Source organism: Rutidosis leptorrhynchoides, chromosome 3 (genome assembly GCF_046630445.1).
Source record: "Rutidosis leptorrhynchoides isolate AG116_Rl617_1_P2 chromosome 3, CSIRO_AGI_Rlap_v1, whole genome shotgun sequence".
NCBI classification, from domain to species: domain Eukaryota; kingdom Viridiplantae; phylum Streptophyta; class Magnoliopsida; order Asterales; family Asteraceae; genus Rutidosis; species Rutidosis leptorrhynchoides.
In genome coordinates, this window is record NC_092335.1 from 449,133,895 (window position 1) to 449,148,829 (window position 14,935).

Consider the following 14,935-nt stretch of genomic DNA (forward strand, 5'->3'; position numbering starts at 1 on the left):
TATAATATATAAATAATTCTATAAATTATATATATTATATTTATATATTAAAAACCGTCGGCAAACTAGAAAACAAAGCATTGTGAGCTGGACCAGGGGGCCATGTGATCGCCTGGCCTGGAGGCACAAAAGCCATGCGATCGCATGGCAGTAAAGTTGTGGTCAGGTATATAAATTGCAATGAATTTTGGCCGATTTACACACACCGTATTCAATTACTCTCTATCTCTCAATATATATTTTAATTATAATTTAAATTTTAATATTAAGTTAATAATAATAAGGTTATAGTGGCGAATGTTTTAAGTTTGTAAGTCAAAATTCTGTCCATGTAACACTACCGATTAATACTCATTGTAAGTTATGTTCAACCTTTTTAAATTAATGTCTCGTAGCTAAGTTATTATTATGCTTATTTAAGCCGAAGTAATTGTGATGTTGGACTAAAGATTAAAGACGGGGTTATTGGGCTTTGCACCATAATTGGGGTTTGGACAAAAGACCGACACTTGTGGAAATTGTACTATGGCCTATTAATGAGCTTTATATTAATTAAATGATATCGCGTTGATTTAATATAGAGATTTATAATTTGACATGTTTATATATAACCACATACGCTTGACTGGGTACGGTGGGCGGGATATCTATAAATACTAATAATTATTCATTTGACCGGACACCGGGATGGATTAATAGTCACTGGATTCATTAAAACAGGGGTGGATTACATTCAAGGGTAATTGGTGTAATTGTTAACAAAGTATTAAAACCTTGGATTACACGCAGTCGATAACCTGATGTATTCATTAAACAAAGTATTAAGACCTTGTTACAGTTTAAGTCCCCAATTAGTTGGAATATTTGACTTCGGGTATAAGGTTAATTTGGCGAAGACTCTCGCACTTTATAATTATGACCGATGGACTATTATGGACAAAACCAGATGGACATATCGAATAATCCAGGACAAAGGACAATTAACCCATGGTAATAAAATTAAAATTAACACGTCAAACATCATGATTATGGAAGTTTAAATAAGCATAATTCCTTTAATTTATATCTCATCGTACTTTTATTTACCGTCATTTTATTTATCATACTTTAAATTACTGCACTTTTATTTATCGCACTTTTATTTATCGTCATTTATTTTATGCTTTAAATTAAGTTATATTTATATTTAATATTTTACATTAGGTTTTAATTGTGACTTAAGACATAAAATCGACAAACCGGTCATTAAACGGTAAAACCCCCTTTATAATAATAATAATACTACTTATATATATATATATATATATATATATATATATATATATATATATATATATATATATATATATATATATATATATATATATATATATATATATATATATATATATATATATATATATACAAATATAGTTTAAAATATATATAGCGTTAGACTCAGCTAGCTCCCTGTGGAACGAACCGGACTTACTAAAACCTACACTACTCTACGATTAGGTACACTGCCTATAAGTGTTGTAGCAAGGTTTAGGTATATCCATTCTGTAAATAAATAAATAACTTGTGTAAAATTGTATCGTATTTAATAGTATTTCGTAGTAAAATATAATCTATTTCATACTACACCTTGTACACATCAAGTATTTTTGGCGCCACTGCCGGGGAACTTCAACAACACCGAAAGCGAAACGCTATAAAAAAGTTTAATTTTAATCTATTTTTGTAAAAATATATTTATAAAAGTTTTAAAAACAAAAATATATAAACATAAAAAAAGAAAAATATACTATATTTTTAAGTATTTAAATTAAAAAGTTTATATTTTTATTGTTAAAATTTATAAAAACTAATAAGTAAATTATTTTTTTAATTTATAAGTTTTATTTAAGTTATTTTATTTTTATTTTATTAAAAATTAGAAAAAATAAGTAAAAGAGTAAACGGGCCGTACTGTAGCAGCCCAAGATCTGGCCTGGAACCCGACTCCATGCGATTGCATGGCTAAACAACTGATACCTCATGCGATCGCATGAGGAGAAAAGACAGGTCAGTTACCTAGTTTGATCGAATTAGGGTTAGGTTTAAATTATAATTATAATTAATTAAATATAGATTAGGGTTTTATAAAATAATAATTAGTTTAAGTTTTAATTAATTTTGTATTTTAAGTTTTAATTAGTTTTATTAATATAAAAATTAATACTTTTATAAAATAATAATATAAAAATAATATTTTTATAAAAATAAACAATTTTATTATTTTTTATTTTTTTAAATTGTATATTTTAATCGTTTAATTTGTAATTTGTATTTTTATCGTTCGTAATTAGTTTAAACTTAGTTTTTGCCGTAGTTTTTTATATTTCTAGATTTTTAGGCTTTGCCGTAAAATCCCTTAAATACTTTTTCTTTAGACTAAGATTTAGGTGCTTTAGAATTTTACGACGTCGCTTATCGCTTTAATATTTTTTATATTTTAGTGCCTTTTAAGTTATTGCTGTTTTGGATATAAAATTCCTTTTAAGCTTTAATACCTTTAGACGCAACTTTTAATATTTAGTTTTTAGACTTTTAAGTTTCGACGCTCTACTTTCTTATTATTGTTTTTCGACTTTTTATTTTTCGACGTTTTTCGACGCATTCTTTTTCTTTCTTATTTCTCGACGCTGTAGTTTTTAGGACATAGATTTTATCTTCAAAATTTCGACAAAAAATTATTTTAAGCGGTTAAATTGATAGACATCCAAAATTTTCTTGTTCGTAGTAATAGTTAGATTTGTCACTGGCAAGTTGTGGGCTTCCGATTTAAAGGGTCCTGGCTACCTGCTGCATCTATTGGCTATTCGAAACGTGGGCAAAATCAGAAAAGTCTATTAATTTGATAACTTATATAATTTTTATCTTTATAACTAATAGGATATTCAGTGAATGCACCGAGCAAAACGTTCACCACCTTTCATACGTTCACCACCTGTAACTCGATCAAGACATCTAGCCAATATTTTCGCCGTTGATTTTTCTTTAGAATCGTCATCTACTCGACCAAGTACTCCAATTCAAATTTCCGATAATCCATTTTTTGAACCCGACCTCACAATTGAGAACCCGGAGGATATTCAAGGACAATTCAGAGATCCTGAACCACTAATCATTCCTCCTGAACCACAAATCATTAAATCAAAGATTGTCGTGGAAGAAACCATTAAATCAGAATCCTCTAGTGATTCAGATTCAACAAACTCAATCATGGAAAATCCGGAACCTCTAAGTATGGAAGACCGAATGAGAGTTAAACGCACTAGCCAAGGTCACGCAATTACTCAACCAGACATTAATGCGCCAGATTACGAAATAAAAGGACAAATCCTACACATGGTAACAAATCAGTGCCAATTTAGTGGTGCGCCGAAGGAAGATCCAAACGAACATCTTCGTACCTTTAATAGGATTTGTACTCTATTTAAGATCAGAGAAGTTGAAGATGAACAGATCTATCTCATGTTATTTCCCTGGACTTTAAAGGGAGAAGCCAAAGATTGGTTAGAATCGTTACCTGAAGGGGAGATTGATACATGGCATGTTTTAGTTGAGAAATTTCTTAAAAGATTCTTTCAGGCATCTAAAGCCGTGAGACTTCAAGGAGAAATTATTACCTTCACACAGAAGCCAAATGAAACTCTATATGAGGCGTGGACAAGATTTAGAAAGTTGTTGAGAGGATGTCCTCAACATGGTTTAGACACTTATCAAATAGTACAAATATTCTACCAAGGATGCGATATTACTACACGAAAAGACATCGACATAGCAGCTTGTGGTTCCATTATGAAGAAAACCGCAACTGAAGCTTACAAAATTATTGATAACACAGCCTCCCACTCACATGAGTGGCATCAAGAAAAAGACATCGTTAGATCATCTAAAGCGGCTAGAGCCGATTCTAGCCATGACTTTGATTCCATTTTCACAAAGTTAGATGCTTTCGAGAGACGAATGGAAAAGATGACTAAAGATATTCATGCAATACGAATTAGTTGTGAACATTGTGGAGGACCACATTTGACAAAAGATTGTCTCAGTATTGAACAAACAATGGAACAAAGAGAGAATATTTCATACATAAACCAATGGCCTGGAAATAATTATCAGAATAATTATCAACTGCCAAGACCAAACTACAATCAAAATCAGAATTATAACTGAAATGTTCCATACAACAACCAATAAGGTCCTAGCAATCAATAAGTATCTAATAATACTTAAACCAGTAAAGACCTATTTTTCCAAATAAACCACCACAAATCGATGATAAAAAGCCAAATTTAGAAGACATGATGTCGAAGCTAGTTGAATCTCAAACGTAATTTTTCACATCTCAGAAACAAACTAATGAATAAAATACTCAAGCATTTAGAAATAAACAAGATTTAATCCAAAATCTGGAACAAGAAGTGAGCAATCTAGCAAGGTTAATAGGAGAAAGAAAACCGGAGAGTCTACCTAGCGATACAAATGCTAACCCCCGGAATGAAACAGCTAAAGCCATTACCACATGAAGTGGTATTACACTTAAATCACCTGAAATACCTGTAATTTCTGATGACTCTATTCCTACACAGGCACCACAGCCTGAGCAAGATAAGGAAACAGAACCGGTAGTTAAAAAGGTTAATGAAGATAACACAGTTAAGGCAAAGCCTTATGTTAAACCATACCAACCACCGCTTCCTTACCCGAGTAAAATGAGAAAAGAAAGACTTGAAGCCAAGCAATTCAAATTCTTGGATATGTTTAAACAAATAAATGTCAATCTTCCTTTCATTGATGTGATTTCAAGAATGCCTAGATATGCTAAATTTCTGAAAGATCTAATCACAAATAGAAAGAAAATGGAAGAACTCTCAGCTGTTACTATGAATGCTAATTGTTCTGCAGTGCTGTTGAATAAGCTACCAGAAAAATTATCAGATCCAAGAAGTTTCACAATTCCTTGCTTTCTGGGTAGTCTTAGTTCAATAGAAGCACTGGAAGACTTAGGTGCTAGTATAAATCTAATGCCGTATTCATTATACGCTAAACTAGACCTCGGAGAATTAAAACCAACACAATAAGTATACAACTAGCAGATCGATCAGTAAAATATCCTAGAGGGATAATGGAGAACGTGCTAGTTAAAGTTGGTACTTTAGTATTTCCAGTAGATTTTGTTATTCTGGACAAGGAAGAAGATTCTCGAGTTCCTCTCATATTAGGAAGATCATTCTGAAACACGGCTAAAGTAATAATAGACGTGTTTGGTAAGAAACTGACCCTAAGTATAGAGGACGAGAGTGTTACCTTTTCTGTTGATAGAGCCATGCAACAACCACAATCTGCAGATGATACATGTTATTACATTCAAACTATAGATTCATATGCAGAATTGTTAGAAGAATTTCCAGAATTACAAGGAACAGGAGAATGTTCTTTAGGAGAAGGGACTGAACCAATTGATGAAGCTGAAATGTTAGCTGCACTTATGACGAATGAATATGAACCAACAACAGAAGAACTTCAATTGTTAAAAGTGGAAGATAGATATCGATACAAATCATCGATAGAAGAACCACCGATATTAGAGTTAAAGCCACTTCCAACCCATTTGGAATACTCTTATTTACATGGTGAATCTGAATTACCTGTAATAATATCGTCTTCTCTTACTGAAAATGAAAAATCTCAACTCATTTCTGTGCTAAAAGCTCATAAACTAGATATTGCATGGAAGATTCATGACATTAAAGGCATAAGTCCTTTGTATTGCACACATAAAATCCTTATGGAAGAAGGTCATAAAACCTATGTGCAATGCCAACAAAGACTAAATCCTAATATGCAAGATGTTGTAATGAAAAAAATTATTAAACTGCTAGATGCGGGTTTAATTTATCCAATCTCTGATAGTCCATGGGTAAGCCCAGTTCAATGCGTACCTAAAAAGGTGGCATGACTGTCATCACAAATGAAAAAAATGAGCTTATTCCTTCTAGGACTGTAACATGATGGCGTGTTTGTATTGATTATAGAAAATTAAATGACGCCACCAGAATAGATCACTTTTCCTTACCTTTCATTGATCAAATGTTGGAAAGGTTAGCCGGGAACAGTTACTATTGTTTTCTTGACGGTTTCTCCGGATACTTTCAAATTCCAATCGCACCCGAGGACCAAGAGAAAACCACATTCACGTGCCCTTATGGTACTTTTGCTTACAAACGCATGTCATTTGGACTTTGCAACGCCCCTGCAACCTTTCAAAGATGCATGATGGTGATTTTTCACGACATGATAGAAGAATGCATGGAAGTTTTCATGGATGACTTTTTAGTCTTCGGTGTTACTTTTGAAACATGTCTAGTTAATCTTGAACGAATGTTTATTAGATGCGAGCAATCAAATCTAGTTCTTAATTGGGGAGAAATGCCATTTCATGGTTAAAGAAGGCATCGTTCTTGGTCATAAAATTTCAAAGGAAGGAATTGAAGTAGATAGAGCTAAAGTAGATGTAATTCCCAAACTTCCACATCCTACCAATGTTAGAGGAGTTAGGAGTTTTCTAGGGCATGCCGGTTTTTACCGACGTTTCATAAAAGATTTTTCTAAAATTGCCACTCCTATGAATAAACTCCTAGAAAAGGACACTCCATTCATCTTTTCAGATGAATGCATCAAATCTTTTAATATTCTTAAAGAAAAACTCACTAATGCACCGATCATGATAACTCCAAATTGGAATCTACCATTTGAACTCATGTGCGATGCAAGTGATTTTACAATGGGAGCCGTTTTAGGACAAAGGATTGAAAAACGATTTCAACCTATCTATTACGCTAGTAAGATGTTACAAGGAGCACAAATGAATTACACAACTACTGAAAAAGAACTCCTTGCTATTGTCTTTGCTTTTGACAAATTTCGTTCATATCTCATTCTAGCTAAAACGGTGGTCTATACTGATCATTCTGCTCTTAGATACCTATTTTCAAAACAAGATGCCAAACTATGATTAATCCGTTGGATCTTACTCTTACAAGAGTTCGATATTGAGATCCGAGATAAAAAGAGAGCAGAAAATCTTGTCGCCGATCATCTTTCTCGTCTTAAAAATCCCGAATTGGAAGTTCTAAATGAATCGGCCATACAAGACAACTTTCCTGATGAATATCTATTAAAGATTGATTATAATGAAATTTCATGGTTTGCAGACTATGCAAACTACTTAGTATGTGGATTCCTTAAAAAAGGGTTGTCGTACCAAAAACGAAAGAAATTCTTTAGTGATATAAAACACTATTTTTGGGAAGACCCACATTTATTCAAAAGTTGTCCCGATGGAATAATACGCCGATGTGTATTCAGAGATGAAGCTAGTCAAATCTTAAACCATTGTCACACAGGACCAACAGGAGGGCATTATGGGCCTCAACTCACAGCAAGAAAAGTCTATGATGCTGGATTTTATTGGCCTACAATTTTCAAAGATGCACACCTTCTTTGTAAATCCTGTGATGCATGTCAAAGGTCCGAAAAAATAAGTCAACGTGATGAAATGCCACAAAATGTCATTCAAGTATGTGAAGTATTTGACGTTTGGGGTATTGACTTTATGGGTCCATTTCCAAAATCTCATAATAATCTCAACATTCTCGTTGCCATTGATTATGTATCTAAATAGGTAGAAGCACAAACTCTCCCAACTAACGATGCACGAGTTGTAGCCAACTTCCTAAATTGTCTTTTTGCTAGGTTCGGAACACCGAAAGCTTTAATAAGTGATCGGGGTACTAATTTTTGTAATAATCAACTTGAGAAAGTTCTCAAAAGATATGGAGTAACTCATAAAATCTCAACCGCTTATCATCCACAAACAAGTGGACAAGTTGAAAATACTAACTGAGCATTAAAACGTATTCTAGAGAAAACCGTAGGATCGAAGCCAAAGGAATGGTCCATGAAATTGGAGGATGCACTCTGGACTTTTAGAACAGCCTACAAAACTCCAATTGGCACCACACCTTTTAAACTTGTTTACGGAAAAACATGTCACCTTCCAGTAGAAATTGAGCACAAAGCATTTTGGGCTTTGAAGACATGTGATCTTGATTTTCATGAAGTCGGACGTCTACGGTTAAGTCAACTAAATGAATTAGAAGAATTAAGACATGAGGCATATGAAAATTCGTTAATCTATAAGGAAAGAACGAAGAAATGGCATGATAAAAGAATCAGAAGTTCAAAAGAATTTAAGGAAGGAAACAGAGTTCTTCTTTTCAAATCACGATTCAAGCAATTTCTAAAAAAGTTGAAATCAAGATGGTCTGGACCATTCATAGTCAAAAGAGTTTTCCCGTACAGAACAGTAGAGTTAATAAATTCAAATGGGATTGAATTTAAAGTTAATGGTCACAGAGTTAAACATTACATACATGACCCGATGGAAATTGACAATGAAGTTAATCATAATTTCACCACCCAAGAAAACCCTCAGAATGAAAACATAAATATGTTGTCAACAACATATGAAAAACCAAAATTGGAAGACGGGGAGGCTTCAAATTGGAGAGATGAAGAAGAATTTCTATATAAACCTCTCATTCCAAGAAACGAAGAAAAATATGAACAAGAAGTTCAAGTAGAAGTGAAAGAACCTAGAAAAAATCACCCGAAAAAGGTTAACAAACCAACTCTACTTACTAAAGTAGGAGACCCAGGTGAATTTATCATTTCTTGCTTGCTTAATGATGGTGTTATGTATAATGGGCTTGCAGATTTAGGAGCGATTGCGAATGTTATGCCTCTTTCCTTATACAAAAGATTAGGTGTGGGTAAATTAAGACCAACCAGAATAGGTGTTCAATTATTTGATCAAACCATTAAACACCCGGTTGGAATAGCCAATAATTTACTTGTTAAAGTGGGAAGTTTGACCTTTGTTGCAAACTTCATAGCTATTAATATGGAGGAAGACCTTGATATTCCTCTAATTTTTGGTCGCCCATTTTTAGCAACCACCAAGGCGTTCTTTGATGTAAGAGAAGGTAGAATGACACTTAGGGATGGTGACAAATCGGTCACCTTTGTGAATTGAAAGTTTCAATCTCCACCAATCAAAAATGTTGAACCATTACAAACGCCTAAGTGTGGGGAAGATGAAGAAACACCCAATGATGACCTAATAACAAAGAACCCCGTTGTTGATATGAAATTAGATGAACCCGTTTTTAACAGTGCAACGAAGAAACTTTATAAACGGATTCAAGATGCTAGGATTAATGGGAACTTTAAGTTATGTAATCGATTAGTATCCAATTTGTCACCTAAAGAAAAGGCGATGTTAATTGAATTTGTGAATGTTACAGAGGAAATCAACAAATGGCTTGAAGCAAAAGTCAGAGATATGCAAATTGTTGGTGTTCCAATTGAAGTTAATAATGAAGTTAATCACAATTTCGATACCACAGCTAACTAAGTGTGGGGAGATTCAAATGTTTTAAAGGATAATATAATGTTGTCTAGAGTTAGATTTTCTGTTTTCGTGTAGTTATCGAAAATGGAATCCGAATGGTCTTTCCCTAGCAGACCCTAAAGAACTAGTCTTCTCCATCCATTCTGAATTTTTTATTTCTTTTAGGTATTACGAGATGAAGAATTCCTTTGATCTAAACCATGGTCTACTACTACACGCTATGATTACTAAACGTAATAATAACATCTTCCCGAGTGAACTGGTATCATTCATAAGAGGAAAAATGGACGAAGTGAGGAAAGAACTCAGGAAGAATCATCATAAGACACATTTTGGTAAAGGAAAATCAAAATCCGCAATAAAAAGAAGAGCACGACACCTTGAAAGATGTCATAAATGCGGAAAATGGTAACACGAAGGTAAATGTTCGAACAATCAAACACATTCCAATACCGAATTCGTTACTCTATGCAGAGAAGGACCGTTCATATGTTTAGAAGAAAAGTTATTGAAAAATCGAGGTTACGCTTACGTAGCTATGGAAAACCAAATCGAACGACTCTCCTATGAGTCAACTAAAGTAGGTCACTAGGTAAGTATGTACAATTTTTATTTTATTTTTATTGCTTTTAACCTTTTGATAATAAACGCTGAATCGTTCGCTATAAAGTATTAAATTGATATTCAATAAAATTAGGTATGCGAAACCGAAATTATTGATATCATACAAAAATTTAATGCATCACTGCAAAATTTACCGTTTATTCATAAGGTATAAATATCTTTAATCAATCAATTCAAAATATTTCGGAAATTCGTCAGGAGTAAAACTAGGTAATATGGCCGAAATTACTTTATCCAAAAGAGGGACGTATATTTTTGTTAATATTTAATTGATTAAAGTGGGATAAAAGACCAAAAAGATTTTTATTTTATTTTCGCCTTGTTTTTAAAATTAATATATATAATTATAATATTTTAAATGAAAGTTTGTAAAATTACTATATATAAATATTATTAATATAAAATTATTTTCATTATAAGTTTGGTGTAGATTTAAAAATAAAAAATGTACTTTATTTCATTAAGTTAAAAATTTGATATTTAAAATTTGTCGTGAGTTGAAAACTAGGTCGTTGAACCGAAATTGCTTTATCCGAGGGCGGGACGAGAAATTTTATTATATTTATTTTTAATTTTATTGATTTAAAGTATGGCAAAAACATTAAAAAAATCCAAAAATCTTAGCTTTTAAAACAACGCTTTAAAAAGACAAATTTTTAAAATTTTGTCAAGGGACGAACTAGGTCAACGTACCGAAACGCCCTCAATATAAAAGGAAACAAAATTTTAAATTTATTCCATTTTTGTTTTTACAAGTTAAAGATTTAAAAAAAAAACATTACACCCCATGCGATCGCATGGGATTTGTACTGCCAAGCCATGCGATCGTATGGAGCTAAAAAACTAGTCAGGAACAAAAGGCCATCAACTGCTTTCTGTCTCACACAATCACACACACAAATACACGAACACACACACCAAAAATCCCCTAAAATCTTCAATTTTTCATCAAAACCAACCAATTTTCTTGCTATAATCCGCTCTAATCATACGTTTGTTCAGAAGTTTTTCAAATAAGGTAACGATTTCACCCCTAAAACTCTTTAAATTCGAATTTTAGTGTTCTTGGGCTAAAATTTACCTAATTTGATTTTGATGATTTCTAGCTTAATTAGAATTAAATTGTTAGTATATTATGCTTGTATAGCCTAGATTGATACTATTTGTCATGATTTGAATCTTTAAACTTCAAAATTTTTAGAAATCTAGGGTTTGTGTTCTTGAGAAATTTGGGGCTTTTTGATATAAACAGGTTATGACCGATTTTTGTTATGAATTATTGCTAAATTAAGTAGTGTAACATATTTAGGTTGCTAAATGATCCAAACTTTGATCCTAAACATGATTTTTGAGCATCAAAGTGGACTTTTTAAGTCTAAAATTCATGAACTTGATTATTTTGATATAAATGCAATTTGAAACTTGTTTAATTGCTAGTAATGGTTATTTTAACATGTTATTTGAATTGAATGCTTATGAACTTTGTATACCTTTTCATATATGCTTATTTGAAAAATTGTAGAATTGATAAAAATATGTGAATGAGTGTAAGTTCAATATGGATTAAACATGTAATTGTAATTGTTTTAATTTGTTTTTTTTTTTTGCTAACACTAATGCATATTTGGATGCACAAATTTTTTGTTTAATTTATTTTGCAGAGAAATACAGATACAGATGGTGCATCATCATCTTGGCAACCTGAACAACAACATTATGATCAACACGTGACATACTATGAGCCGGAGCCACAATTTTTTACCGCCTACGTAATATTTCCCGTTCACCATGTAATAGAACACTCAAGAATTCATGAACAGGAGTTACACCCCAATCTAAGATTTGATAGAAGCTGAAGAGATTACCCGACATACCAAAGTAACAAATTTAAGCTTTGGACCAAAAATGTAGAAGTACCAAGGGAAATAGATTGGGAGCCTTTGGAAAGGGTCAACCTAGCCAACTCAGTTAGGCAGCATCTAATCTAAAGGTAGGGCAACTCTTCTTTTCCTGATTGAGAACATTTATTTACCACTCGTAAGCCTGTATATAAGGAGTGGTGTGTTGAGCTAATGAGTACTATAGCCTTAAATAAGGATGTAGACGGGTTAGACGATAAGAGTTTTCTTAGGTTTTTACTTGGAGGTGCTATGTACAGGATGTCTATGATAGACATGGCTAGGACTTTACAGATTTACACCCCCACTGAATTATTATCACCTGATTGTACAGCTTTAATTTATCACGGTGAGAGGGTAGATAGAGATTTTAACGCTAACGCCGTATGGAGGCGTATGTCAAATTTTAATGTGTTTACACGGGCAGGAAGACACTCCTATTTAGATATTAACAAGGCAGAGCTTCGTATAATACATAGATTTTTAGCTAACTCGGTTACACAAAGAGGTAAAAACAAGGAGAAAATGACTCTAAATGATTTATTTTACCTTAAGTGCATTCGAGACACTAGAGGCTTTGTTAATATTCCCTACTGTGTTGGCTATTATTTGTCGAAAGTTGTGGAAGGTATACAGGACGGGGGAATAATAGGAGGAGGTATTTTTGTTACTCTCATTGGAGAGTACTTAGGTGTAGATAGGGAACACGGAGGTCCAATGATGGTAGTTAAGGAACAAACCGATTCTATAGGTTTACAGGTTTATCAGGGTGCAAAGGTATTAAAACGGAGGCATAATATGCCAATACCATATCAGGGCACCCATCCACAGGTAGAGAGGGGTTCGGATGAGGAGATGGAGGAAGTAGATGACATCAGGGATGTTATTAGGGATAGTTTTACTGATGTTTTCCAGCGTATAGATGAGGTGGAAATGAGTAATGAGGATAGGCATCGTCAGTATGAGCAGTGGCAAGTCGTGAATGAGTATGAGACTTCCAGGCGACGCCAACACGATAGCTGGTAAGTTCATCAGCACTAAATCATGAGCCAGCTATCATATCAGGTACCACATAACTACATCCCGACTCGGCCTGCTTTTTATCCACAACATCAGCCCGACATGCGACCACCTTTTGACTTGTACGACCCAAATCAAGCCCACCAGGACACCTATCATTAACCATGGAACCCGAGCGATGATATGAATTGGAATCCCTATCCAAATCAATAGTGTTCCATTGGTGATTTCTTATCTTTTATTATTTTTATCTATTTATGTTAAACATATAACATTTTGATACTTTTATGTAATGCTTAACATTTTTATTATTTTGTACTAATATTTTATTTTTGTAAATTGAAAATGGGATATTAAGTCCCATTTCAAATTACCATGCGTGTTTATATTTGTATTGTATGTATTTTATTTCATGTACACAACAGGGTAAAACAGCGTATTTTCAAAGACTGGCATTAAATTCAGCAAAAGCAACTAATTTTGACGACAAGATGCAAATTAAATGTGATATAACAACTGCAGGAATGAACAAATGTTGTGCACCATTTATCATTCAAACAAACAACAATATGTTTGAAAACTTTGGTAAAATTTAATAATTTTTCTACTCTAATCACCCTCAATAATTTAAATTGTTAACTGATTTCTTACAAATGAGGGCATTGCAAGATCTTAAGTGTGGGAAAGGATTAAATTCTTTCGGTTTTAAAATTTAACTTATACACTTGGTTTAATAGCCACCGTTAAAATACTAGTAACGCAGTAGTTGTATTAGAATCTAGTGCTCTCTGATAATAAAGAACAGCCCTAGTCTTATATACTGACTACCAACTTCTAGTAAAATTTTTAAAAAAATTTCAACTAAATGAACTCAAAATCATGTTTATACATATTTATGAACGATAAAACTAGGTGTTAACACTGAAATTATTGTTACCTCGGAAAGGACATAAATTGAGAAACAACCCAAAATGCTTGAATTCATTTAAAATGGAATAGAAGAGAATAAAAAGGCAAAGAAAGAAAAATAAAAGCCAAGTGTGGGAAAAATTTACCAAGTTATTTAGAACATATATTACATATTTTTGTACAAATAATTGAAGATACTTTTATTTTGGACAATATTAATCAGTTTTACGCAGTTTATTGTAATATAAATGGAATTTAAAAGAAAGTAAAGTCTTCCGAGAAAAAGACACGTGCTTCTTGATTTAGTTCAGGAAGCTGTCGTCCAGACCAGTTGTAGAGTCTACGAAAAATCTTGAAAAGTTTTCTCGAAAATTAGCTGAAAATCCACGGACCTCAGCATCAAACAGGGTCGCCATGTGGTCAGACTTATCCTAACCATGAGAGGATCTGTCTCGTACAATGTGGGGACACTGTGTAAATTAGCTTATAAGACTAATGAATCAGATCCCCAGAAAGGATAATCTCCTTAAAGATCAAAAATCAGCTTTTAAGCCTGATATTACTCAATCCTTGAGATTGACCTTAAAGATTGAGAATTCAAACTCATAGAATTCAATGATATCTAAACTCGAGCTTGAACGAGAAAATATTTTGATCAAAATTACAAACCGATTTGTTTTCTGAAACCTTATTTTCAATGCGTTCATTACCATTGAACGTAAAATCCTAGGAATTCACCTGGAATTCATTAGGTCACCTGAACCAAATCGGGTGTCAACCGTAAGAACGGTGGTTGCATAGCATGGTCGAAGATAGGACCTTGTGCCAGACCGAAAAACTATAGGGTGATCTTTACTATTGCTCCTACAAAGGATAGTAATTGCATCCAACACGATATAGACCATAATTAAAAGCATGTCATTAGACATTGCCTTAACAGTTGCTTGTTCAACGCTTTCCTTTACAACTGGACGGTAGT

General features: G+C 33.0%; 1 non-coding gene across 1 annotated transcript; it reads right to left on the reverse strand.

Moving 5' to 3' along the window:
- Positions 1-3,630: 3,630 nt before the first annotated feature.
- LOC139903111 (small nucleolar RNA R71) lies at positions 3,631-3,737 on the reverse strand. Its single transcript, XR_011777955.1, has one exon. It is a non-coding gene; the product is annotated as a small nucleolar RNA R71 (small nucleolar RNA).
- Positions 3,738-14,935: the final 11,198 nt, after the last annotated feature.